The following is a 26,929-nucleotide window of genomic DNA, read 5'->3' as shown; positions in this document are numbered from 1 at the left end:
AGTGACTATTCACATTCATGTTTTGCCTCGCTAATGTAAATGAGCCCAAGAATTTATTAAAAGAGAGTCTTCGTTCCCTCATTTTGTTTTTCTTTGCTTCCCCAGCCCTGTTCACAAGCCGCGGAGGATCTAGGGGTGCCTGAGAGAGAATTAAGATTTGCGGCCTCTTTCCATCCCCCACCCCATCTCCCAGCGGTAGAAAGCATTACGTCATAAAGTTGTCAAGGTAACTCTCCAGGATGGCTCTCTGGCATCCTTTGGGTCTCTACTGACAGAAGAAACAGCTAGAGGGCTGAGGCGAGCCGGGGAGCGCATAGCCTAGTGCCTGCCATAATGAGGAGCATAGGGTGTAAACCCCACCCAGAGAGGCCACATTCACAGCGCTGGGTAGCGCTGCTGGGCCATAGCCTAGGGAGAGAAGCAGGGAGATGGAACAGGGCTGACTGTTCCCCTGTGTGACGGGAATGAACTGTCCCTGGCACCGCCAAACATCGCGAGTTCCGGAAGAGAGGATTTGCGGTCTTAACTCAGGGACTCTGAAAGAGATCATTCAGCTCACAGGGGGAAAGCTTTTGGCTCCAGCTGCCTTGGCCATGCTGGAATGTCGCCCACTATTAACTTTGCATAGACTGGCACACTCTAGACTCTCCTGGGGTTTGCAGTCTAGACTTGGACACAAACATCACACCAAAGCATCACCCAATTTTCTTTTCCTTTTTTCTGTCCAATGACATGGAGAGGTGGAAGGGAGGGGGGGGGAGTGCCTGTTGCTTAAAACACCCCTCAAAAGAAAAAAATAAAACCTCAATTTTTAAAAAAGGGAGAAAGAGGAAACCCTATGGCAAAAAAATAAAGCTAAAGAAAAGCCCTAGTGGGATTAGAAAACAGCTGAACTTGATGGTTCTCAACTTGTCAAGTTTTCCTAAAACTGATTCTCTCTGAGAATAGGGAGGAAAGTTCAAATTGAGAAGAATGCAGATAGCAAATGGGGATGTGACCATAACTCCTTAGTTATAGAGACAACAAAAAAAGAGTTGCAATTTGTTAGGTTTTCCCAGCTTTATCAATTCAGTAACTCACCAGGTTTTGGAAGATCCTTACAGTATCTCTATCTGCTTCTAGTAATGCAGAGGATATGGGTTAGTAGCCTAAAAGAAAAGCTTCAAGAAGCTTTCTGCCTTTGACCCCTTTTCCATCTTGCTTGTTCCTCTTCAGTTAGTTTTTTTCAATTGCTACCTTATAAAGCTCTTCTGAACACCTCCCTTAGGGACTGAATTATACTGCTATATATAAAGGCAACAGAAATGTCCCTTTCCTGTGTGGTTCATTCCAAGATTCTTGGTTTTAGAAGCACTGTCTGATAATGTCCTGAGTGCAGAGAGGGGCTTCTAAAGCTAACACCTAGTGAGAGATAGACGATTAAACCATTAAAAACTGTAATGCACTATTCAGATGTAACATTGGAGGATCACAGAATCTCTGAATTTAGAGCCCTTGAGAATTCTCTAGTTCAGTGATGGCAAGCCTTTTAGAGCTGGAGTGCCAGGCCCTCCTACTCCCCTATTCCCCAGAACCAAGTGCCACGTCTGCCCCCCAAGAGACCAAGTGCTTTGCCCTTCCCCACCACCTTTTCCCCACATCCCCCCTTACCCCAGACAGGAGAGAGAGGAAGTATTCCTATTGGGCTACTGGGCAGAGGGATGAGTGATGAGAGACATGAGTGGAGAGGGGAAGGAGAGTAGCCCCAGTGCTTTGCTCTCTTCTAGCTGTGCTACCCTCCAACTATGTGCCACCCTGTGACCTATGTTCCCCTCAAACTTAGATCCTCTCCAATCCCAACATGGGAATAACCTTTGCCACAGACTCAACAGGTTGTTGGCTGCCCCATATCCTTAAGCAGCATGTGAAGCCCCCCTACTCCTACCCCCAGCACCTTAACCCAGACAACAAAGGGAGGAACCCCTTCTCATTTGACTGCTGGGCAGAGGGGCAGGTAAAGTGAGGAATGTCCTCAGGTGCATAAAGAGGGGGAATGGAACAGCTCCTCCTTCAGACCCTCTGGCTTTCCCCTAACAAACTATGGCAAGCAACTGCAGGCATGCCTACACAGAGGGCTTGTGTGCTTTTTTTTGGCATGCATGCCATAGATTTGCCATCAAGGCTCTAGTTGAACCCATAGCTTAAACATAGATCATTGCTACAACATTCTTGACAAATGTTCTTCCAGCCTCTTAATGATTTTTGGAAATGAAAATCTTTGTGTCTGTGGAAGCAGCTTGTTCTAATACTTTCAGATAATTCTAATAATATATAAGATATAGTTGTTCATCTACTTAATAAATTTCTTTGCCTCCCAATTGCCTCTAAAATAAAATCAAAACTCCACTGTTTTTGTTTTATTCACAGACCTCAAAATGTTTTGGTTTCCACTGCCCATGTCTTCCCTTCTTAACTATAAGATTCAGTCAAATTGAGATTCCGTCAAAAGCAAAAACACTTCGTTAACACTCAACACTCCATTACCCATCTCTAGGCCTTTGCACTGTTTATCCCCTATGCCTGCAAACACTCCCTCCTTGCTGTGCCTCACAGAATCCCTCTCTTTCTTTGAGGCAGCTTAAATACCATTTGTTGTGTGAACCCTTTCTCTCTTTGGCAACTATCCTTCCTTTCAAATTACCTTGTATTCACCTACTGTGTATTTACTTGTATTTATTCTTCTATATGTGTATGTATTTGTGTATAAATATATATATGTATGTATGTATATATATATATATATATATCTTTTCTTGTAATATAAAGCATCTTGGGAGTGGAGGTTGTTTTATTTATTGTATTTGTAGCCTTAGTACAGTATAAGGCAGTTAAGAAGATGCTTAATAAATAATAATTTACTGTTATTATTTTTATTGCTGTTGTCACTGGTATTGCTCCAACTTGCAAATGGATTCATCTCATTAACTTAGTCTCCTCTTCAAAGCAAAGAGAAATTTTACTCTAGGAGAAAAGAGGTAGGGCAGAGAAGAACAGATAATGAAGAAAACAACTTGAAGAACATATATATATATATANAGTCTTGTGAAGATCAAATGAAATAATATTTATACAACACTTGTACAGGGCCTGACACAAAGTAGGTGCAAAATATATTCTTGATTCACACACACACACACACACACACACACACACACACACACACACACACACCAGTTCTGCTTGAATGCAGAACTGAAACCTTCCAGGATAGTCACTGTGTGTTGCAGAAGTTCATCCTCCTCAAGACATTATGGGGCTATGTTTGAAGTACATGGAAAAGCATGCCACCTAAGCCTATCAAACTAAATAAGTACTAGTTTTGGGGTTTTTTTGGTTATTGTTGTTTTTAACTCTCAGCATGGTATTTTCTGGATCATGGTTTCTTTCACAAAACAAATAAAAAGTAATTTGTGGGTCTTCCTATACTTGGGCTCAAGTCCTTTTATAAGGCTTAAGAAATATAATATCGTTTCTCTGACCATTTATGTCTCACTGTGTGATTCTATCCCCAGCCTAGCTTTGCTGAACAAAATGCATCTTAGTTCTGAAAAGGAAAATTCGTCTTCTTTATTATTTCTTTCTGTGGATTAAATAACACAGCAAGCAACCTGAGTTTGTTGGCCAATGAATTTTGTTACAGATTAGCAACTAAAGACTGAAAGTAACATTAGCAACAAAATGGACTAAAATTTTCTCTAGTTGTTCTTTCAAAATTCCTCCAAATTGGAATTATACAAAACAGGTAAAGACATTTTAGCTTTTTGTGCAAGAGAAGACATAATTATCTAAAAAAAGGAACAGCCCTCTTACCCCCCCTCCCACGCACACACAAATGGGAAAAAATTCCAATAATTCTAACCAAAAAATAATTCTGGAATAAGAAGCATTATCTCTAAGGTATTCATTCAGTATCTCTGACCAAACCCTCCCCAAACACTTACTTATGCTCTATGACCCATTCAACATTTTTCTTGCTGTTTATGGATTCTCTTCAAGTACTCCTTGACCCTCCTATAACTTCACCATTCTATGATAACAAGAAATACTCTTCCCATCTTCATTACTTAGAGCTGGTAGGTGTGGAGGAAGGGTATAAAAAGGAAGGAATGTGCTCTGCCAGGAGTGGCATCTTGCTGTTTCTATTCTGAATCATAGAACTAAAGAACAGAGGAAACTGGGACAGTGTACCAGCTTCTATATAAGCCTGAAAATAGCCTGAAGGAAAGGGGACTGGCATCCTCCTGGGGGGTCAGTAAAAAGCGAATTCCTCATAGGGAATGAGGCTGAAAAACGCTTAGAAAAAAAAGACTAAAGCTACCAGAGACTTGGGGAAGAACAAAACTCAGTTAAAATCCTAGAATATGAGTTGATAAATCAATAAGGAAGATATTAGAAGAAAAAGGAAAGGTCACCAAGATATCTAAATGACTGCAAATGGCTCTAAATAAATATTTCATGAGAAAGGAAATTTAACTAACATTTGATGAGATAGAAGACCCTAAGGATTCCCAAGAGATTATGAAATTGCAACAAATGTCCTCAAGAGTTATTGAAGAGAATGGTTCAAGAGAGAAATAAGCATTTTGAAAGAATTTTAAAGGGAACAAAAGGTCAGAATTTATAAATTCCAAAGGAGAAATACTTGTCAAAATAAAAAAATATTAATCCACAATGTCAAGTATCTTTAAAAAAAAAAAAAGCTGATTGAGAATCAAAAACTGAAGTAAATGACAATCTAGAACTATGGTTCCCAAACTTTTTTGGCCTACCGCCCCCTTTTCAAAAAAATATTTCTTAGAGCCCCTGAAAATTATGAAACTATTTATTCAACTCAGAATAGAATGTAATGCAAAAAAAGTGTGGCCATCACCATGCCCCTGGATCATTGCGGCACCCACCAGGGGGCAGTAGAGCCCACCTTGGGAATCATTGAAGAAGAGACTCAAAAAGTAATAACAATAGCTAAATAAATGAAACATGTTGCTCCTGTAGACAGGAGTGATATAGATAACTTGAGTGGAGATAAACTAGAATTCTTTCCAATAAATTCAAGGGTAAAATAAGAATATCAAAGTGGATCCAGGTGAAAAAGCAGTGGGAAGCAATACAGCTAAGTGTTTATCCACAAAACTTCTCCAAAAAGGCCCAGAAAACTCACCAGACTGAATCTTGAATGGGAAAATTTAGAAAAATTCACAGTGCTTTGTCTAACTCAGATCAGCAAAGGGAAACAGTAAAGTTTGCAGCTACCAGGGGAAGGATCATTACAGAAGCATGCCATGCAGTGAGCACTCCAGTGCACAGGAAAAAAACAGCTTGACTGAAATGGTACAAAACCTTGCCAAAACAACAAACTCTTTGAAATTAGATTAGGTATAAAACAAGCCAATGACTCCATGAAACCATAAAAATATTAAAACAAAGTAAAAAAGTTGGAAAAAATAGAAGAAAATTTAAGAAGTCTCACATCAAAAACAATTGACCTGGGCTATTTCAATGCCAGGACCAAAACAAAAGGCATTAGACATCCTATTTCAAAAAATCTTAAAGGGAAAAAAAAGCTGTCAAGATCTCTCAGAACCCAAGTGCAAAGTAGAATTAGGAAGAATCCACTGGTCACCTACTGAAAGAAACCTCAAAATGGAAACTTTCAGGAACATTATAGCCAAAATTCAGAGCTTCCACATCAAAGAAAAAAAAATTACTATATTTGTCCACAAAGAAAGAATTCAAATACCAAGAAGCTGTAGTCAGGATCAAATACCATTATCAGCCACCACTATAAAAGAATAGAGAATTTGGAATACAATACTCAGCAAAATGAGTGTGATGCTGTAGGAGGTGGGAGGAGGAAATGAAGAAGGTAATGAAGGTAAAGGACTTCAAAGAATATCTGATGAAAAGATGGGAGCTTCATAGAAACTCTGAAGTTCAAACACAGACATTAAGAGAAACTTGAAAAAAGCAAAAGTGAATTAAAAATTATAATTAACTAAACAAGGATAAATTGTTTATACTCCAATATAGTGAGTGAGAGTATATATATATATATATATATATATCCTCTCTAAACCCTATCATGATCAGTGGTCATGAAGGGAGTCTAATTAGACAAGGATTGGTAATGATTATGTTATATCTTGATGATCTTTAGAGAAGAATGGAAAGAGGCAAAGAGGGATATACTGAAAGGAAGATTAAGGGAAATTATCTCTAATAATTTGTACAAGTAGTTATCTATACAAAAAAGGAGGAATGGCATAGGAAAAGATTCTGTCACTTTAACCTCACTTTCATCTGAACTGGTTAAAGAAAGGAATAATATATACAAATGCCTTCAGGGTTGAGTGCAGAAAAATATTTTATTCAACAGGCAAAGATGAGGGAAAAAGAAGGGGAATAAAAAAGAAGTGTAGATTAATGGAGGAATTATCCTTAAGTAAATCAAACTATAAAGACATTTTAAACAATGTATACTTCTTTTGATATGGCAAAAGACTGGAATCTGCAAGGATGCCCATTAATTGGGGAATGAACAATTTATGGCATATAAATGTAGTGGAATATTACAAAGCAATGTGAAATGATAAAGAAATTATTTCAGAGAAACCTGGGAAGACTTGTACATCTAATGCCAAGTGAAGTGAACCAAACCAGGAGAACAATTTAAACAATGACAGCAATATGATGAAAAATTATCTGAGTTAAGAATTCTTATCAGTATAATGCCCATGATACCAGGGGGCTAATGATAAAATATGATATCTATGTCTTGATAGAGAGGTAAAGGCCTCAGAATGCAGAATGAGCCAAAATAAAAGCATTTTTGGAGATGGCCAATGTGGAAATTTGTTTTAATTTACAATATATTTATAACAGAGTTTGTTTTTCTTTAGTTCTCAAGTGAGGGATATTGTAGCAGGAAGATGAAGAAATAGATTGTTGCTGGTTGAAATATATATATGCACATATATGCATATACATATATTTATTATGTTATATATTATAAAAGTACCATATATAATAAAATATAATTAAAAAGAAAAATGAAACAAGAATTTCATTGTCAGCATTTTACTTAACACAGTACTAGAAGTGCTCACTTTAGCAATAAAACAATAAAAAGAAATTGAAGGATCACCACAAATAAAGAAACAAAATAATCACTTTTTGCTGGTGATCTGGTGCCTATAAAGAACTCTAAAATGTTAACTAAAATCAGTTGAAATAATAACTGTAATAAACTTGCAGAAAATGAAATAAATCCATAAAAATCATCAGCATTTCTACATATGTCTTTTTAGCAATATAGTTTGTGGAAATGAACTATAAAACAGAAAGTACATGGAAGAGGAAAATAGTGGTAAAAGAGGGGAATATGTGATGTACCCAAATCAAATCAATAGTAAACAAGAGAGGGAAAATAATTCCTATATAGACTCATAGTAATAAGAGAAGCTACAAGAAAATAGCTAGGGTTACAAAAGGAAAGACCAAAACAGGAAGAAAGAAAAGAGTAAATCTTAAATCAGTGGTGGGCAGAGATCCCATAGAAGAATACTGTCAAGAGCAGAGACATAAAATTTGAAATGGAATATAGTAATTGGTTATAATCTACAAAAACTTTTGGTGCTAATAGAAACCATTACATTTGAGGCAATAGTAACTCTTTCTGGACAACATCCTGGTGCAGAAAAACGGAAATTGGAATTAGGATCCATAGAGGCAATTGATGTCTAGAGAGGTAAAATTATATGGAGACAATTATAAAAGATAATAATTTGATTGCATGAAATTTAAAAGCTTTTGCACAAACAAAATGAATGTATTGTGGAAACAGGAAACAGAATAGGGAAGTGGTTGAAAAGGGTAATTAATATCTTTGTGGCACATTTCTAGAGGAAGGATTTGGTGTTCAAGATACGCAACTAACAGATACATACATTAACATAAGCATAGGCAGGGGCCAATCCTAACTGATAAATGATCAAAGGATTCCAAAAATAACTTCAAAATATTAATAAACATATGAAATAATGCTCTACATTACCAAGAATATCATAAATGTAAATAAAACATGCTGTTTCTTTCATCTCTCATCTGGTAAATTGATCACACAAGACAGAAAATAGGGATAAATGCTGAAGCAGAAATGGAAAAATCTGTACATTAGTGCATTATTGATCATATTAAGAATAAGTACAGCCATTTTTAAAGCAATTTAGAATTACTCAAATAAAGTAACTAAAATGTCTATACACTTTGACCCAGAGATTCCATATTACAATATACACAATGAGTGCAGCAACTTATATTGTTAAACAACAAACCACAAAAATCATAAATGACTATAGAAAAACTGAAATTTAATGATGAAAAATTACAAAGAGCAACTATGACCCAAAAGAGGTAATATTGGAAAGATAGTTCTCACCTCTTTCTTTGAGATCTATAGTTGTGGAGCATTGTATATACCTGTATTTTCATATTTGTTATATATTGATTAATTTTGTTTATTGTATTTTCTTTTTTCTGCAAAAATATTCTTTTTTACATGATTGGCTTTCTGGGAGGAGAAGGGACATAGAGAATTTGGTAAATGATAAAACAAAATATATCTATAACAGCATTTTTTGAATGTCACACTAAATATTTAGGAGAAAAAACCAAAGCATCCATTCAAACAGCCTTAAAAGGGTCAAATGTAGGCAGAAGTGAATTGATTGGTTAGTGCCAGGGAAACTGTGTAGGAAGGAGAAGGGATGATAGAAGAGGGTCAAGATCTTGGAGGCTTGATTTACTATGTGCCATCCTAGAGAGACCCTAAATTCTGATACATTCATCCTTCTTCAACGATTATATCTTTCTTTTTTCCTCTCCGCAAAGTCCATTTAAAAAAAAAAAAACAGAAGTAGAAAGATTGTGGACAAACTACTGGTCCTACTTTTTGTCACCATCCCCACAAGACTTCCACATGTAATATTCATCTTGTTGGAACCCAAACCCAGATTGTATGCAAAGGACATATTTGGCTCCTTGGGCAGAATTCTAGACTTAGAATAAAAAAGGTTTGTGTTAAAGGACTTATTAAGAGTGGTGATGAAACTGTTCATGGACCTCTGGCAAGATCTGTCATGTTGGAAAGGCCTAGAAGGAGACTTTGTGTTTGACCATCCAAGGACCAAAATAGTTAAGATCAGAAAGGTTTATTATCAGAAGGTAATTACCACTAAGTAATGATTTTTTAAATGAGGTATTCACTACCATACCTCATGAAAGTGTTTTGTAATGATGAATAACTATGTTATGATTTTTTTGAAGTAGCATCAGTAGCAGCAGGATGGGCAGAACAGCATCTGTTAAGTGGCACACTTGACCCTGACATAGAGAAATTTCATTTTCAACTTGAAACTCTGCTATAAAGTTTTAGATTTTTAATCTTGATTTTTAATGGGAAATAAAAATGTAGTTTTGTTTGAAAAAGCATCACAACGGAAAGCTCCTAGGAACTAACACCTATTTGAACATGATTTTCCAGAGTGATTTTTTCTAGAATAACATTTCCAATCCCTGTTGCTTTTTCTAACATATTTCTTTATGGCCCTATTTCCCTGAGTTGGCTTTTTATTTCATATTTATGGATTTTGACTACTAAACACTCTCCTGGGACTTTCTGGGGTGAAAAGGTTGATAAGAGCTAGACCATTTTATTTCTACAACTCAGATTATTTACCACTCCCCCAACCTCCTATCTGTTCTTCCTAGAAATGGTTTATTTTTTCCCTAAAAGAGCATATGTGTGAGAATATAACAAACCATGTAAAACAGAAAAAAGAAATAGGTGAGAGAAAATGAATGAAGAATGAATGTCTTCTGGTCACACGTGCTATCCATTAAATCATAAAGATGCCATGGCAGAAGCATTTTTCTCTTTGATTCTTTTCAACCCAAGGACATGTCAAATTAATATGATAAAAATCAAAGTTCAAAACAAAGTAATGGTGATTTAAATTGCTGAAATTGAGGTTGAGCCCAGTGGTAGGAAAGAAAATCATAAAGTCTGGGAAATGTGATTATATTACATTTAAATTATTAATAGATTGTTAAATGACTTTCACACTAGTGGTTATGGAGGTCCCCAAATTGTATTCCTGTGTATTCCCCAGATTTTACATGCAGTATGAAATTAGGTAGAAGACTAAAAATTAGAATAGGGTTAGCCTCAAAAAAGATTAAGGTTACTATCAAATCACAGAATGTTAGCGTTTGAAAGGACCTTGGAGGCCATCTAGTCTGCCTGTGCAGGAATTCTCTCTATAGCAACATGTTGAGAATACTGTAGAGAGATGTTTTGTTCAGACATGGACTGGACTAAATGACCTCAGAACTCCATACTTGAGCATTTTTGAGATTGTTTGACTCACCAGCAAATGGATACCCTGCCTTCATTTAAAGACCTCTAAAGAAAGATAAATCACCACCCCCAAAGGAAGCCTATGACACTTTGGGGTAGCTCTAATTGTTAGGAAGATAATCACTAACTATAACAAGACTAAAATAGTGTCAACGTGGAATCTAGAGACCCCAAACTTGTGGCCTAGTGAGATCTGATGAACCCCAAGTTTTAGGAATAGCTTGTAGGTTGGAGACCCCCAAAGCTTGTGCTTGTTCCCTGTTCCCCGTTTCCCTGAGAATCCACCCTGAAGGGAATCTCAGGTTAGAAGTTTCAGACTGAATTATGGACCCTAGGGTAAAAGCTAAGTGATTCTTTTGCCTTAGAAGCTTCTCCCATTGTACCACATCCCCCTTTCAGGGATCAAACTCACGACCTTCAGCATACAAGACTGACACTCTGCCTACTGCACCAAAGAGTCACTTAGTCTTTTATTTCTGGATCAAAACCTTTGTCCCATTTCTTTAAAATGTTAATTTGAAGGAAGGCTTGAATGTGTAAAATGAATCCATTGTTTTTTTCTTTTAAGTCTTGAGTTTTTCAAGGCCAAATATTCTCATTCTCATTCTCTCTCTCTCTCTCTCTCTCTCTCTCTCTCTCTCTCTCTCTCTCTCTCTCTCTCTCTCTCTCTCTCCTATCTCTCTGTCTCTCTCTCTCTCTCTCTCTCTCTCTCCCCCTCTCTTCCTCTCCAAATACATTCCATTTTAAAGATAGTTTTTCTCGGTCTTTTTGAATAGTGATTAAAGAGGGTACACTTTGTTTTTTTCAAGGTCTCCTTAAACTTTCACATCACATATGTGTAATTTCATTTCAATCTGATAGCACTGTGAGTTAGATCCACAATGATAGGTAGATTATCTCTACATGAGGCACTGATCTGTCCAAAGCTATCTTAAGAAAAGAAAAAAAAATGAAGCTAGTTTGGCATGACTTGTTCTCAAAGAAGTAAGTCTTTATGCCTTATTGATCACCTCACTTTCATAAATCATACTTTTAATAGTACATACAAGTGAATGACTGAACAAATAGAAATATTTTTGCACTATGAGAAATGTGTATAATTTAGAGAAATATGGAAGAACTTTCCTGAATGGATACAGAGTACAGGAAGCAGAAACAAAAGAAAAATACCCACAAAGGAAGACCATTACCAGGCTAATTAAGTGCTACAATTTTAATAAATTGTAAAGAATAACTAGTCCTACAGAACTGATTGACCATGAAAAAGCTATGTGTGTGTGTATATATATATATATATATGAGGTGGAAGTGAGGGAGATGGTTAAAGACAAATATGTGATATACAAATAAAAGATAATAATAATACTTTTAAAATATTTTTAAAGAAATGAAAAATAATAAGTTTTTTATTTTTCTAAGACCATAAGTCAAGCCCCTGGGATATTATCTGGTAGTTCTATTCCTTTTAATTTTGCAAAAATCATTTGCTCTTCTGTAGCCCTATCACATTTGTATTGCATAGCAATTAATTAGGATCACAATGTAATTTAATGTTTTCATTTGTGTCCTCCATGATTAAAGAGTGGACTCTCTCACTATGTCTGTATGTAACATCAAGTTGAGGGGAGAGGAATACTGCATGGAATTGTGAAAGGTAGGATTCCAATTAAAAGTGATCATGGTAAATTGGAGAAATAAGAAGAATTTAAAAAATGAAATTCAACAGGGAAAAGTTTGGGAAGCAGAAAGACTGCCAAAACACAACCACAAAATAAGAAATGACTAGGTAGGATCTTGGAATCTAGGATAATAGGTTATCCATTATTAAATGATGTAGGACTATAGTTAAATGACTGACACAGTACCATTTTGAGATATATGTAGGGGTGCATATAATGATAAAGTCTGATAAATATTCATATATGCACATATACATATGTGTACATATATATAAATATATGTGTGTGTGTTAGAATGGGGCAGCTACATGGCACAATGAATAGAAGGCCAAGTCTCAAGTCAGAAAGATTCATTTTTTAAGTTCAAATCTGGCCTTAGATACACTTACTACCGGTTCCTGGGCAAGTCACTTAACCTGGTTTAGTTTCAATTTTCTCATCTGTAGAATGAACTAATAAAGGAAATGGCAAACCACTCTAGTTATATCTTAGCCAAGTAGCCAAATGTTGACAAAGTGTTGACATGACAGAAAACAATTAACAGATAGTTGATGCAAACTTTAGTGTCTGCCTATATCAAGTGCTTATAGAATAAGGTCATTCAAAAGAGATTCTCCTATCAAATTTTCTATTGGTGGTGAAGAGTAAAGAAGAAAAAAAGCCTTTATATAAGACCTACAATATTTTAGACACTGTGCTAAACACTTTGTAAATATTATCTCATTTAATTCTCACTACAACTCTGAGGATTAGGTACTATTATGATTGACATTTTACAGTTAAAACAAATAAGCAGTCAGGTTTGGTCAAGTGGTTTTCCCAGAGTATACAGCTAGTGAATATATGAATCTGGATTTGTAGTTAGGTCCTTCTGATTCTAGAACATTTTGTCCATTGTACAACCTCGATACCTCATTTCCTCATCACTTATTATACCTAACAAGCAGTCTGATTGTTGCTTATCATAAACATTCAAATTACGAAGTACAATTTTCCAAATCTTTTCTTCCAAAAGGAAGCTAAATAACATAGGTGATGGGTGTAATAAACCAAATACCAGAAGGACAAAGCAAAGCTCATCAGCGTCATATCAAATATGGCACGCCATTTTTCAGGCAGAGCTCTAAAAATATGACTCCTTCCATTAAGCAGAGCAGCCTAATCTCAAAGATTAATGCTCCTAACTCTTATTTTACACCATATAGTCTTGTGATGGATGTAACAACAGCAGTTCTGAAGAAGATTTCTATAAAAATAATTCTGGAAAGCACTTAAAGAAAGGAGTTAGGCTTTTTATATTAAATCCATTTCATCAATGAATATTAGACAAGGTTAGATAGTTTTCCTAAGAAATATAAATCACCTAATAGTAATGCTTTAAAACTGAGCATATAATAACAAGGAATCTAATACCAAGCACAGTACTTTGCAATAGCCTTTCTTACTTTCTTACAAATGAAAACTGGAATTGATGAATAAAAAGGTCAGTTCCACCCCATACAGAAATCTGATTTTTAAAAGCTATAACATAATAGAGATAGTTTGCCCTAAATCCTCTTGTTCTTCAAAAACTTGGTATTTTCCTCCAGCACTTTTTATCAACTCATCAGACTATCGATGCTGAATTTCAGAACATAAAATCTTTAGCCAAAATGAATTCTATTGTATTCTCAAACATAGCAGGGTATGAATCTTGAAATTGTAAGGCAAATATAATAGAGCCTTTTCCAGATGCCTTAAATTTTTTAGAACTGTTCCTTTCCAGATTTTCATATCTTAAAAATAAGCTACTTCTTATAAATGTGAGGAAAATATGATTATGCCAATCTGATGTGTAATACAGTTTACATTTATTCCAAAAGAAATGCAAATATAGTTGTGGAAAGAGCATCTTTTCAGTGATAATTCAATAATGATTCCTAAACTAATCAGCTACTTGAGGTATTTCTTTTTCAGGAACCAGTAATTAATCAGCTTTGTTCATCTGAACAGTATGCATTTAAAGACATGTTTTCTAATTCTATATAGACAATCTACAAGCTGACCAATTTTCTAGAGTTCAGTAATATGCTATTTGAGCTAATCTCAAAGAAAAGAAAGACATAAAAACTGAATATACATTCTGCTCAGTATTAAGGGAAGTAAGTAGAAGGGTATGTCTTCAGTGGTTACTTGGAAATCCACATTTTCATTTAAGTATTTGTTTTCATATACAAGAGTCTCAATTGTATGATGCTCTTGACAATTGAAGCCAGGCAAGAATGCCAAAAATTTTGACATATTAAACAGGTCCAAGGTGAACAGGAATCCATTTGGAAAGTGGTATTACTTTTCTCATATATTCCCAGTAATACAAATTTAATTCAATTAACTTTTCTTTGAGAGTCACTGTGTAAGGTGTTATACTAGGCACTAGATCCAAAGTCAATTCCTGATCTCTTACTGATTGTAATCTGTTCGTTCTAATTCTCATGTTCTCATATCAGGGAGATTTTCCAAAGAAAAGACAACAAACAACTTAAGAGTTCTTTGTTTTCAAGATTTACAAAATGGGCTAAAATGCACCAACTAGATAGTCTACTCTGTTCTCTCCTCAGTGTTGACTGCAAGATTTACAGAGTTTTAGAGTTGGAAGGGACTTCAGAGCCCAGCCACTCCAACCTACCCCTACCTGAAATGGAACCTTTTCTTCTGCATACCAGACAAGAGAGTTCTCTAAGCATGGAGGGGATCAGAGGCCCTTACATTCTAAAATTCAATATACATTTATTAAATAAATATCCATGTGCTAGGCTCTATGAAATTTTGGAATTTGTGGGCAAAAAAACCCTAAATAGCCAATGCCATCTCAGAGTTTATTTGTCTAAAGGGATAAAATACGTACACAAATATGAAAAGATATAGATATTTGACACAGGAGAGAATGAAAACCGTGAATATGGGTGTGTGCAAAGGAGGTGGAGGTCAGGGTAAGGTGGGAAAAAGACTTAATAAAGGAAGTAACAACTGAGATAAGCTTTGAAGGGTTTTAGGAGATGAAGAAATATTAGATTCTCTTCATGATGGATAGTCTATGTATATTAAAAAGTGGTGGGAGAAGTTTCAGAGATGGAGACTTTGGCTCAACATAAGGACTTTTTTTTAAATAGTGGGAGATAGATTCTTCAATTGAGGGAAAAGTTTGATCTGGTGTGACTGGATGGTCTGCTTTATTCACACTCCTACATACCCTCTTATATATACTCTCTACACTCAGTCCATATACAGTGCTAGAACTGACACAGACTCAGTTTTGAAGCCTAAAAGTGGAGATGAGGGTAAAGGAGATATAGTGATCAACACATATACACACTTCAAGGGATCATTATTCCACTCCCAGGGGTATATTTGTGATCAAGCATGCTAAAGGGAAATGTGTGGTTGATAACCCTGGAAGAAAATCTGTTGGAGACCTGTGTGACTGAAGAGGTATTCTCTGCCAAGTGTGTTGCCGAAACTTTGCTCTATAGGTATGTAGAAGCCCAGTTATTGAATTATAGGTCAGAACCATACACTTGTATTTTTACTCTGAGGCAGGTGTTCTACCCAAGAAGCAAACTCTACAGAGAACATGAAGTTTCAGGAAACAGTCTGTTGTGAAGACAGAGATGAAAAAAAAATAAGAATTTAAGGTGCTTCCTCTCCTCTTGATTCTAGTATCTAGCCAAGGTGAAAATCAGGTAAAAACAAGGGCTAATTTTATCACAGAAATTACTTATTTTAATTTTGGTAATTTCTATGTCTGAAAAATGCATCTAATAATAAAATAAATTAAATCCAATGAAGCACTTAATGAGAGAATTATCAAGAAGACCCTTCTAAATGCTTCCTGGATAAAAAATAAGATATTCTATTTATAAGAATTCACTCATTTACTAAACAAATGTTTATTGACATTTGAACTCTTGACTCATTGACTCTTGAACACATATACTCTGTAAACTGAGGTACATTTTTGTTTCTTGCTATAAACCCCATCTACTGTCATTACCAACATATCGTTTTTTATTTTTTAAACATGAGAAAATTTGAAAAGATTTTTTAGACTAATTAAATTTTCCTCAGTGATTCAGAACAAATTCATGCAGAAACTTCTAAGCACTCCTGTGAAGAATGTGGGTTAATTTCCCTGTAGTTCACCATGAGGTATCAGAATGAAAGAGGGCAAAAATGGGAAAGAACTATTTATTTTCTCAATTCTTACCCAGAGATAGAATAAGACATAGTCCCAAGATAGAGGATATATATCTTTTGATCTTAGCCAAAAGGCATAGCAACAATTTGGGTATTAAAGAAAAGATCACCTTGGTCATGAGCAAAATAAACCTTTTAATTTTGTTTAATTTCTCTTATTGAATTCATGAATGATACGTGTGGGCTTAGGCATCAAAATTCCTAATCATTCCTTTACCCAAATAAAACTGTTCTAACATGTGGTATATGATGAGATAATCACCTTTCTTGCCACCCTATATTAAAAGGGAGAAAAGAATACTAAGAACCATGCAGTTCTGAAACTATCTATAAAGGTATTCTTAAGGTACTATATTTGTCCAGTGTTTGACAGTCTGATATATTAATGGTAGAACTGAATTACAACATGTTAATATCCAGTGGTCTTAGTCACACAGCTAGTAAATATTTTATCCTCAATTTCAACCCAGGTTTCCTGCTACAAAATGTATTTGTAAAGGATGATGAAGAAGAAGAAATCTAAAGAACCTAACAAAATTCTGCAAACTAAATGATCATATACCTTGATAATTAAAGACTAGAATGCAAAGGTGCACTTAGGAAAGAAACAAAATCTATGTTGGAAAACATGATTTTTTTAAATCAAGAAATGAAAGAGACCAAATACTTGTCAATCATTCTGAAGCCTCATGCTTTTATTTCATGATTTCTTTTCTTTATCCTTCTTGTCTCCTCTCCTTTCTTCTCTTTTCTCTTTTATTCTCTTTGCATCTCTTCTATTCTTATTTTCCTCTTTTCTCCTCTCCTCCTCTCTCCCCTTCCCTTTCCTACCCTTCCTTTCCCTTCCCTTCCCTTCCCTTTCCTTTCCTTTTCTTTCCTCTCCTTTCCTTTTATTCCTCTCCTTTCCTTTCCTTGGAAATAAGTACCAATTAATGTCCTAAAAATGAAAGTAAATGTATTATAACAAATGTATCTATCATTTCAGAATTAGATGTTAATTTGAATTCAGATTATTGACTTATTAGAGTCAGTAAATACCAAATTACAAAGATAAATACAAGAACACACTTGAAATAACTGCAGCAGTTTAAAGCCCAACCTATTTAAATAAATTGTCCATTCTAGAAAAGTGACTATAAATACTTTTAAGAAAATTTAAACTCATGCAAAACAGGTGCAACAACAAGGGGGCTTAAAAAAAGCTTGTAAAGTCACCATATAAAATGTAAGCTCCTTAAATGAATGAATGGATAAATAAATGGATCAATGAGTAAATTAATGAAAAGGCATTTATTAAGCTCTTTCTTTATGCCAAGCATTGATGACACAAATACAAAAACCAAAGATAATTCTTGCCTGCCAGATGCTTATGTTCTACTGGGAGAAAAATACATATAGGGGAAGCATAACCAGGGATAGAATTTGCTGATTATTTTCTAATTAACAAATATTTATCTTCTCATCCTTACATATCACCACTGCAAAAAGAAAATAAAATCCTTAAAACAAATACATGTAGTCAAGCAAAACAAATTCATGCATTGGCCATATCCAAAAGTATATATTTAATTCTACATCTTAAATCAAGAAAGCATTCTGGTCTAGAAAGTTATAGGGATTACAACTAGGAGTCTAAGAGCATAGACTGATATGCCCAGAAACAATTGTTAAGTTAATTTAAACATGTTTCATGATTCCAAATTGAAGTTTGTGAGAGACAGAAAGGGGAAGAGGCAAAGAACATATGACAAAGCAGTTGTAAAGGGAATAGCTGGAGAGGAGAGAGTGAAATAAAATATGACTAGGGTTCTCCTGAAACAATAATCCCAAGAGAGGTAGTCACCAATCAAGAAAAGGAACATTAAGACATGTTTTTTGTCTTTGTATCCCCAACTCTTAGAACAACATCTTGTAGTTAGTGGACACTTGACAAATGTTTGTTTAATTCAGCCAGAAAACATTTATTTTCTGTTCCAAGTGAAAAAAATGGGTGCCAAAGGCAACTCTGATTGACAAAACAAATTGAAGTTTATGAACTCTCTTGCCTCACAATTTAATGAATAAATAATAATGAAATAATGAATAGCGATTGAGGAGAAAATAATCTTTAAGAGAACTTGGCATAACATGCAACTAATCTTTAACATTCTTTGAACTTCGGCAGTTGGTAGAGGATAAAACACAGGAGAAAAATGGAACAAATCTGTTATTTCTATAATGATCTATTCTTATTGCTAGCAATAACAAAATCACAACATTGGGAAACAGCATGGTATAATTGAAGGACAACTAGAGTTAATGACAATAAACTTGAACTTAAATCCTGGCATTGCTATTGACAAACTTATGAGACCTTGTTCAAGTCACTTAAAGACACTGGATTTCAGTTTCTTCATCTACAAAATGAAGGGAGGGGTTTGACTATCTGTAGATTCTATATGGACTAGATTCTATGTGGGCTTCAAGCTCTAAGTCTATGATCCTATGAAAGCCTTACTGCCTTATCTTTGATGTACATGAGAAAATAGTAATGGCACTTGAGAAGATAAAACCAGGAAGTTATTTGATATGATTAAATGCATATAAAAGAAATCTGTGCTATAACCAACCTGATGTTGAAGGCATTTGGGGATCAGTTTTTAAGCTATCTCAAGAAATGATGATTCAAACAAAATGTTACACTCTTCCTTCCCAAAATGATGACATTGGTCACTGATACCTCTTTTTGTATCCCTATGAAATATTCATGAGGACTTTCTATGTATGCATTAAGCTCATCTTTCACTGATAACATCATAAATTAAAAGGTAAATATTCAAAAACAATTTTTATTTGCATGCTACATCTGCACTATAATACAAATGTCTGAGTTAGAGAAAATACAGTTTCCTGCTGTTTCCATTCTTTGTGGATTTTTTAAAAGTAGTTGACTTTGTAGAACAGTGCAAAGCTAAAAGTGCTCAGAAACATTTCTCTGTGTTGTATCTTTCTCTCTCTTTTTATCTCATTCACACACATCTAATTATAAAAGGATATGAGTCCTGTAACAGATGTGACTTGGAAATGACTAGATTGAATGGTCCACTAATCCTAAAGCCTCTGTTTAAGGAAGGTGCCCAGACCAGTCATTCTCTTCATTTTCCATTAGGCTGCAGACTGAACTCTATTGAAACCTCCTTCATGTTCAAAGCTCCCTCATATCCACTCTGTGCATCTCCTCTTTCAACTTTTTAGAATCCAATTGTGTTTTGTCTTCCCCATTAGAGTATAAGTCCTTTAAGGGCAACATTTATTCCTAATAAAAAAACTTGAAAGGATAGGTATAAATGGATTTTTCCTTGGAATAATAGGAAATTTATACTTAAAACCACCAACAAACATTATTTGTAATGGACATAAGTTAGAAGTCTTCCCTAGAAAATCAGGAGTGAAACAGAGATGACATTATAATCAATATTATTTAATGTTATATTAGAAATGTTAGCAATATTGATAAGAGAAGAAAATAGGAGGAATCAGAATGGGCGAAGAAGTAATAAAATGATGACTTTTTACAGATGATATGGTGCTATATGTGTAATATAGAAAATTCTAAAGATTCAATATAAAAATTAATTGAAACTACCATTAATTTTGGCAAAATGTTAGATATCAAGTAAACCCAAATAAATCAGTAGCATTTTTATATATCATCAGTAATGTCCTGCAAGAAGAGTTAGTGAGAGATCACCCATTTTAACTAACCATAGATAGAATAAAATGCCTATGAGTACATCTGCCAAAACAAACTCAAAAACTGTATGAATATTATTACAAAACACTTTTTATACAAATAAAGTCAGATATAAAGAAGTGGAGAAATATTAATTGCTCATGAGTGGTAAGATTCCAAAAATAATTAAAACAAGAGTCCTACTTAAACTAATCTATTCATTCAATGCTCTCCCAGTTAAATTACTAAAATTATTTTATTGAATTAGACAAATAATAAAAAATTATTTGGAAAAAACGAAAGGTCAAGAATGTTAAAGGAATTACTAAAAATGTAAGGGAAGAAGATTTAGTACTATCACATTTTGAACAATATTATAAAGTTGAAATGATCAAAGCTATCTGTTACTGGAAAAAGAAAAAATAAGAAAAGTAGATCTGTGGAACAGAACAAACATACAACAAACAATTTTCAAAAATTATAGTAATATTGTGTTTGGCATAGGTAAAAATGTCCAAGTTTTTGGAAAAAGATTTGGTAAAAATTGCAGGAAAAACTGGAAAGCAGTCTGGCAGAAACTAGATATAGAATAATATCTTACACCATTTAACAAGATAGGATCAAAATGGATATATAACCTAGACTTAAAGGGAAATAACATCAATGAGTTAAAAAAACCAGTGAACATATTACCTACAAGATTTATTGACAGAAGAAGAATTTATGAATAAATGAGAAAGTATAATGAGATGTAAAATTGATAATTTTAAATACATTGATTTGAAAAGTTTTTGTACAAATAAAACTAATGTAATCAAGATTAGAGGGAAATAAATTAATTGGGAAAATTTTTGCAGACAGTTTCTTGGATAGAGTTCTTATATCTAAAATATATAGAGAACTTTGTCAAATATATAAAATGATACATTCTCCAGTTAGTAAGCGGTCAAAAGATATGAACAGTCAATTTTTGGATGAAGAAATCAAAACTATGTATAACTATATGAAAAAATACTCTAAATCATTATTGATTGGACAAATGCAAATCAAAACAACTCTGAGATATCTAACATCTATCAGATTGATTAAAATGATAAAGGGCAAATTGACAAATGCAAGAAAGGTGGAGAATTGAGATCACTAATACACTATTGTCAGAAATGGGAAATGATCCAATCATTTTGGAGAATAATCTGGAATTATGCTTAAACAGTTATAAATCTGGGTATACCTTTTGATCCAGCAATTTCAATATCAGTTTTATTTTCCTAGGTGATCAGGGGAAAAGGAAAAAATATATTACTAAAATATTTATGGCAGCTCTCTTTGGGGTGGCAAAGAAATGGAAATTGAGAGGATGCTCATAAATTGGGGAATGCTTAAACAGTTTTTGGCATATGATCGTGATTGAATACTACTGTGCTATAAGAAATAAGGATCAGTTTAATCTTGGAAAAACCCAGAAAGATCTACATAAAATTATGAAGAGTGAAATGAGCAGAACCAAGAGAAAATTATATACAACAACAAAAATATTGTTTGAGCAATAGCTTGTGTATTTCTACTTCTAGATAAAGAACCAATAAAGTTCTTCATAAGTAAATAAGTAAAACAATTTTATATTTATACATCTTTTTGTCAGATGATGCTTACTCCAAGGGAGGAAGAGAAGAAAGGGGGAGCATATTGCATATTTTAATGTAAGAAATGTAAACAAATAATTTTTTAAATTTAGTTTTTCTAAGCAAAAAAAAGAAAGATATGACTATCTCTCCCATTTTTTGCATAAGTAGGGGATTATGGGTATAGAGCATTGCATATAATGTCAGATTTTTTTAAATGTTAGTCAGTCAATAAACATGTATGAAGCACCTACTAAATGCCAGGCACTACATTAAGTAAGTGTTGTTGATACAAATATGAAAAAGAGTTTCTGCCCTCAAGGAATTTATAATCTAATGTGGGAAGTCAAATAATAATAAGCCTATATTTAGCTGAGTTCCAGTGCTCATTCTCCTCTGGCCTTCCTTTTTTCTCAGCTTTTGGAAACTTTTCCAGACTAAACTACCTTGTATTTATTATATAAATATATTTTCCTTATATTTATGTGTGTTTATATAGTCTAATCTGAGTCTGCCAGCTTCCCAAGGTCAGGCTTTGTTTCATTTTTGTGGCTTTTGTAATTTGTTTTTTATTTCTTGGGCCTAACATGGTATTTGGCATATAGTAGGCAGAGTAGGCTTTTGGAATAGTTGATTCTTAACCTGCCTTTCATCATCAGTCTTTCTCTTGCAATCCTCCTATCTTCTGGTGCTTACTAAAATCTACCTTTCTCCTAAAGACATAAAATCTCTTGGGACATGTTCCATGGCTAGCTACATCTTGTCTCCTATACTTCGATACATAAGACCAGAATGAATTGTCAACCTTCTTATTCTACAATTCCTTCCAAATAATGTCTTTGATACAGTCATTCAGATGATCCAAAACAATCGCCAAGGATTCATGATGAAAAATACCATCTACCTCCAGAAAAAGAACTGATGGAGTCTGAATGCAGAATGAAACATACCATATTTATTTTCTTTCTTTCTTTTTCAACTTCTCTTCCACAAAATAACTAATATGGGGAAATGTTTTATATTATTACACATGTGACATCTATATCAGATCACTAACAGTCTCAGGAAGGGAAGAAGAGAAGGAAGGGGAGAATTTGACTCAAATGTTTTAAAAAGTTAAAAATTGTTTTCACATGTTATTGAGGAAAAAATAAAATATTATTTTAAAAAGAAAAATAAAGTAGACTCCCTTAAATTTGCTGAAAATACTAGAGATCACTAGAAACCATATTCTTTGTTTAAAATATAGTCAGAAACAAGTCTCAAAAGGATCCTTACTGAGCTAAACAAAATTAGCCTGTATACAATTCCTAGTTAAATGAGGTAATGTCCTTGAGGACACTTAATAGTTTGTGTAGGGATCAAAGGATTAAGCTTGGTCCTTTCAGGAACTAGTAAAGAGATTTATTAATGATATATTAGAGAGAACACAAAATAGGTCAATTGATTCCAGCTCTTCAAAAGTTATAAACAAATTGTGAAGATTTGAATGACAATTCAGTACTCATATTTTAATAGAGTTCTGGAGGCCAGGATATCCTTTTTTTTCCCTCCTCCGTGCCTAGCACCGTGCCTCACATAACTAAATAGTAGCTGAATAATAAATGCTGAATTGAAGGTTTATAGGATACTTTCCTCCCAGCAGTCCAGTGAAGTCAATATTATAAATGTTATCATACCTGTTTGAAAGATAATGAATTAAGGATCAGAGAAATTAATAAAGCCAGTATTCTCACATAATTAGGAAGAATTAGAAGACTGGGATTTCATTCTAAGTCTTCTGGTCCAGCACTCTTTTCACCACACCACACTAGAGTGTCCTTGACCTATTCACATTTTATGCCAACAGAAGGAGCCAATTTGGGGGTTCAAACTGACAGATGAAACCCAGAAATTTCTGATTTCCTATAATTTTTAATAAAAATAACAAATCTTTTAGCTGTAATTATCAAATAACACAATTATTAACTAACTAAATTGCACTGATTTATTTTTGTTCTTCTTTTGGCTAACAAATGCAGACTTGTGGGATGCCTCGTTAGAATCAGCTCCCTAGTCTGTGGCCAGATATAACCTGAAGCAAACTTACACTTGTGGAAATTAAACTTATAAGCATGGCTCATTAACTAATGCTATTAGGTTAAATAATTAATTATGCAAGATTTGGTTTCAATATTCCATCCTAAGTTCTCTTGCTTCACTATTCTATTTCCTGCCATTTAACTCAGATACCTAGGACCCTTGCATTTTCTTCCATCTTTCCCTATGCAAACTCTTCATCTATTCATAGTTCATATTATGGTATAAATGACTGATAGCAGCTTAGTATTATCCTTCTAGGGAGTACTTGCATTTTTTAAAGATTCAAATAAAAGTCTAAATCAGAATTTTCTCTTCAGGAGAATTATAAGTATCACTGTGAAAGAAAAAGACTTTTGTGGATTGTATGTGTGTGTGTGTGTGTGTGTGTGTGTGTGTGTGTGTGTGTGTGTGTAAAAGTGTGTGTGCATTTATATGTGTATATGTAATCGCAAGGGGTATCCTCAGGATACCTGAAATGGTATAATGTATAGAAGTGCTTCTTAATACATATACTGGAAAATCTTGTCCTTATTTGACCAAATGAATGAGATGGAATACACTAATAAGTTTCTCAATGGTTCCTTAGATATTGGCACTGAATGTTGAGAACCTACCTCATGCACAAAAATAGTACTTATTTATACATCAACTAACTCTCTCTCTCTCTCTCTCTCTCTCTCCCCTTTGTATTCTGGATATGAACATAATCATTCTACTGATATTGGTCTCTTCAAAGTCAACAAAGATTTCAAAATTGCAAAATCTGATTATCTTTATTTAGTCTTCATTCTTTTTTAATTTTTAATTTTTGTTTTTTCCAGATTGCATGTTGATACAATTTTTAATATTTGTTTTCTTACAATTCACAATCCATGTGTGCTTCATCTCTCCCATTCATCATCCTCCCCAAGAAGGCAGGTAGTATGATATAGATTATACATATATTATCATATAATACATATTTCTATGTTAATCATATTGTGAAATAAGACATTCTATACTGGAGAAAAATTCATGAAGGAAATAAGATGAAATTGATATGTTTCAATTTGCATTTGGACTCTAGTCCTTCTATGGAGGCATTCTATGGAGGGTCTTTTCCCCTAACTTTAATTTCTTTGTTATAGTGTTCATTAGTGTTTATCCTTCTTGACTTCCCTTATATTTGACATTGATGGCCATCCTTTCCAGAATATTCTCCCTTTTATTTGGATTTCAAAACATGATTCTCTCTTGGTTCTTTTCCCCTCTTTCTAGTAGTTCTTTTTCAATCTGATTGATCATCCATATCACAACCCAACAACTTTGAATCTTCCCCAATACTCAGTACTGGCCCTTTTCCTATTCTTTCTCTATATTCTCTCAGTATTTTCATCAGCTCCAGTCATGTAATCATCTCTAGACAGATAACTCTGACATGTCTACAAGTACCCCTAGTTTCTCTCTTGAGCTTTAATCCTATTTCACCAGTTGCCTATTGGAGAATTCAAACTGGATATCCCATATATCACTCACATCTGAAACATCTCTATCTTTCCCTGAAAAATGATCCTTCTTTGAAACATACCTAATTTCTGTCCAGGACACCATCATTCCTCCAGTCTCCCAGGTTTATACCTTTGGTGTTATCTTTGACTCCTCACTCTTCTTTATTCCCACTATCCAATCAGTTGTCAAATCTTGTCATTTATGCCTATACAATATCCTTATATCTGACCCTTTATAATACATTCATTACCTTAGTGTAGGTCCTCTTCACCCCTTTCCTGGAATATTGCAATGGGCTTCTAAGTGCTCTCTTTCTTTTTAGCTTCTTCCCATTCTAGTCTTTCCTGGTAAAGACAAGTTCATTGGGAATGATATTGTTTCATGTTTTTTTTTTGCATCTCACCACTGTGCCTGGAATGTAAAAGACAATATGTACCAGTTGATTGTCTGTCCCAGGACATAGTTCAAAACTGTCTATGAAGTGCAATGAATGGATAATATTTCCCTTTGCAAGTAGAATCAAATACTTGCTTAGACCCAGTGAAAAAAGTAATAATTATCCAAGTAATCTTAGAGATTGACAAGACCATCAATGGCAAATGTTTCAAGTCTGCATGTCCAAACTGTAACTTCAAGCTGCCTGTGAACCATCCCCCAACCCTCAACTTCCCCCCAGTTCCCCAGTGCTGGCTCTGCATGTGTGCCAATACTTTGCAAAGTCTGAACTAGACTCTTCTACCACGTAAATGAGAAAACTTAACACCAGTAAAATTAAATGACTTGCCCAAGGCTACCCAGGTAGTAAGTAGCAAAAGATCCCAGAACTACCAGGAAATAATCATTCTGGGAGACTGGAAGGGAGTGAGGGGAGAATCTAGCAATATCTATAGCCCAGGTCCTCTGAATATGAAGGAGAAAAATCTTAATCATCCTGAATATGGCACCTACCTTCACATATACTACATTTCTCATATCTATTCCTTTGTTGAGTCAGTATAAATAAATACTTTTGGGGAGCTAAATTAGTTTGTCTATGCAGAAATAAGCTCCTTGGTATTACCGTTGTGCCCAATGAAGTTGATTCACGTTGCCTAGGTGGGCACTTTATTCCTGCCAAGCTTTTAATAACCCTGTTGTCAAACATCTATAGAACACCAAGAGAAGCTATAAATATCATTGCAGTACAAGAATAAATACCAAAAAGTTCCCTGTGTTGTTATCCTTTAAAAAAAACAGCATTCTACAACAATCTGTGGTGTTGGCATGGCTACCCCACAAGTTTAAACTACAACCTTCTTAAAAGCAAGGGCTTATATTCTTACCAGGTTACCTCTGAAATTTAGAGAGGTCATAGGAATCTGGACATTTGTGGAAAAAATTAGTAGAGTTGTCAGAGCTGTTGATGAGGAAAAACTTGATTTCTGGACAGTGAAGAATCAGGCAAAAAGGATGCAGAAAGCTAAAAATTTTAAGTTGCATCATTCACAAAAGTTTTTGAGCATATATGTGTATATGTTTATATTTATTTTATATATAACTCTACATCCATATTCCCATATACACTTTTAAAAACTTTTATTTTGTTTATTAAAGCACCATCATTTCCAACTATATAATTCATACCATAAAAACTTCCTCTATAAGAATGAAAATGGGGGCA

This window comes from Gracilinanus agilis, chromosome 3 (genome assembly GCF_016433145.1).
Source record: "Gracilinanus agilis isolate LMUSP501 chromosome 3, AgileGrace, whole genome shotgun sequence".
NCBI lineage: Eukaryota > Metazoa > Chordata > Mammalia > Didelphimorphia > Didelphidae > Gracilinanus > Gracilinanus agilis.
The sequence above is the reverse complement of the archived record's forward strand: the minus strand, read 5'-3'. Positions refer to the sequence as shown.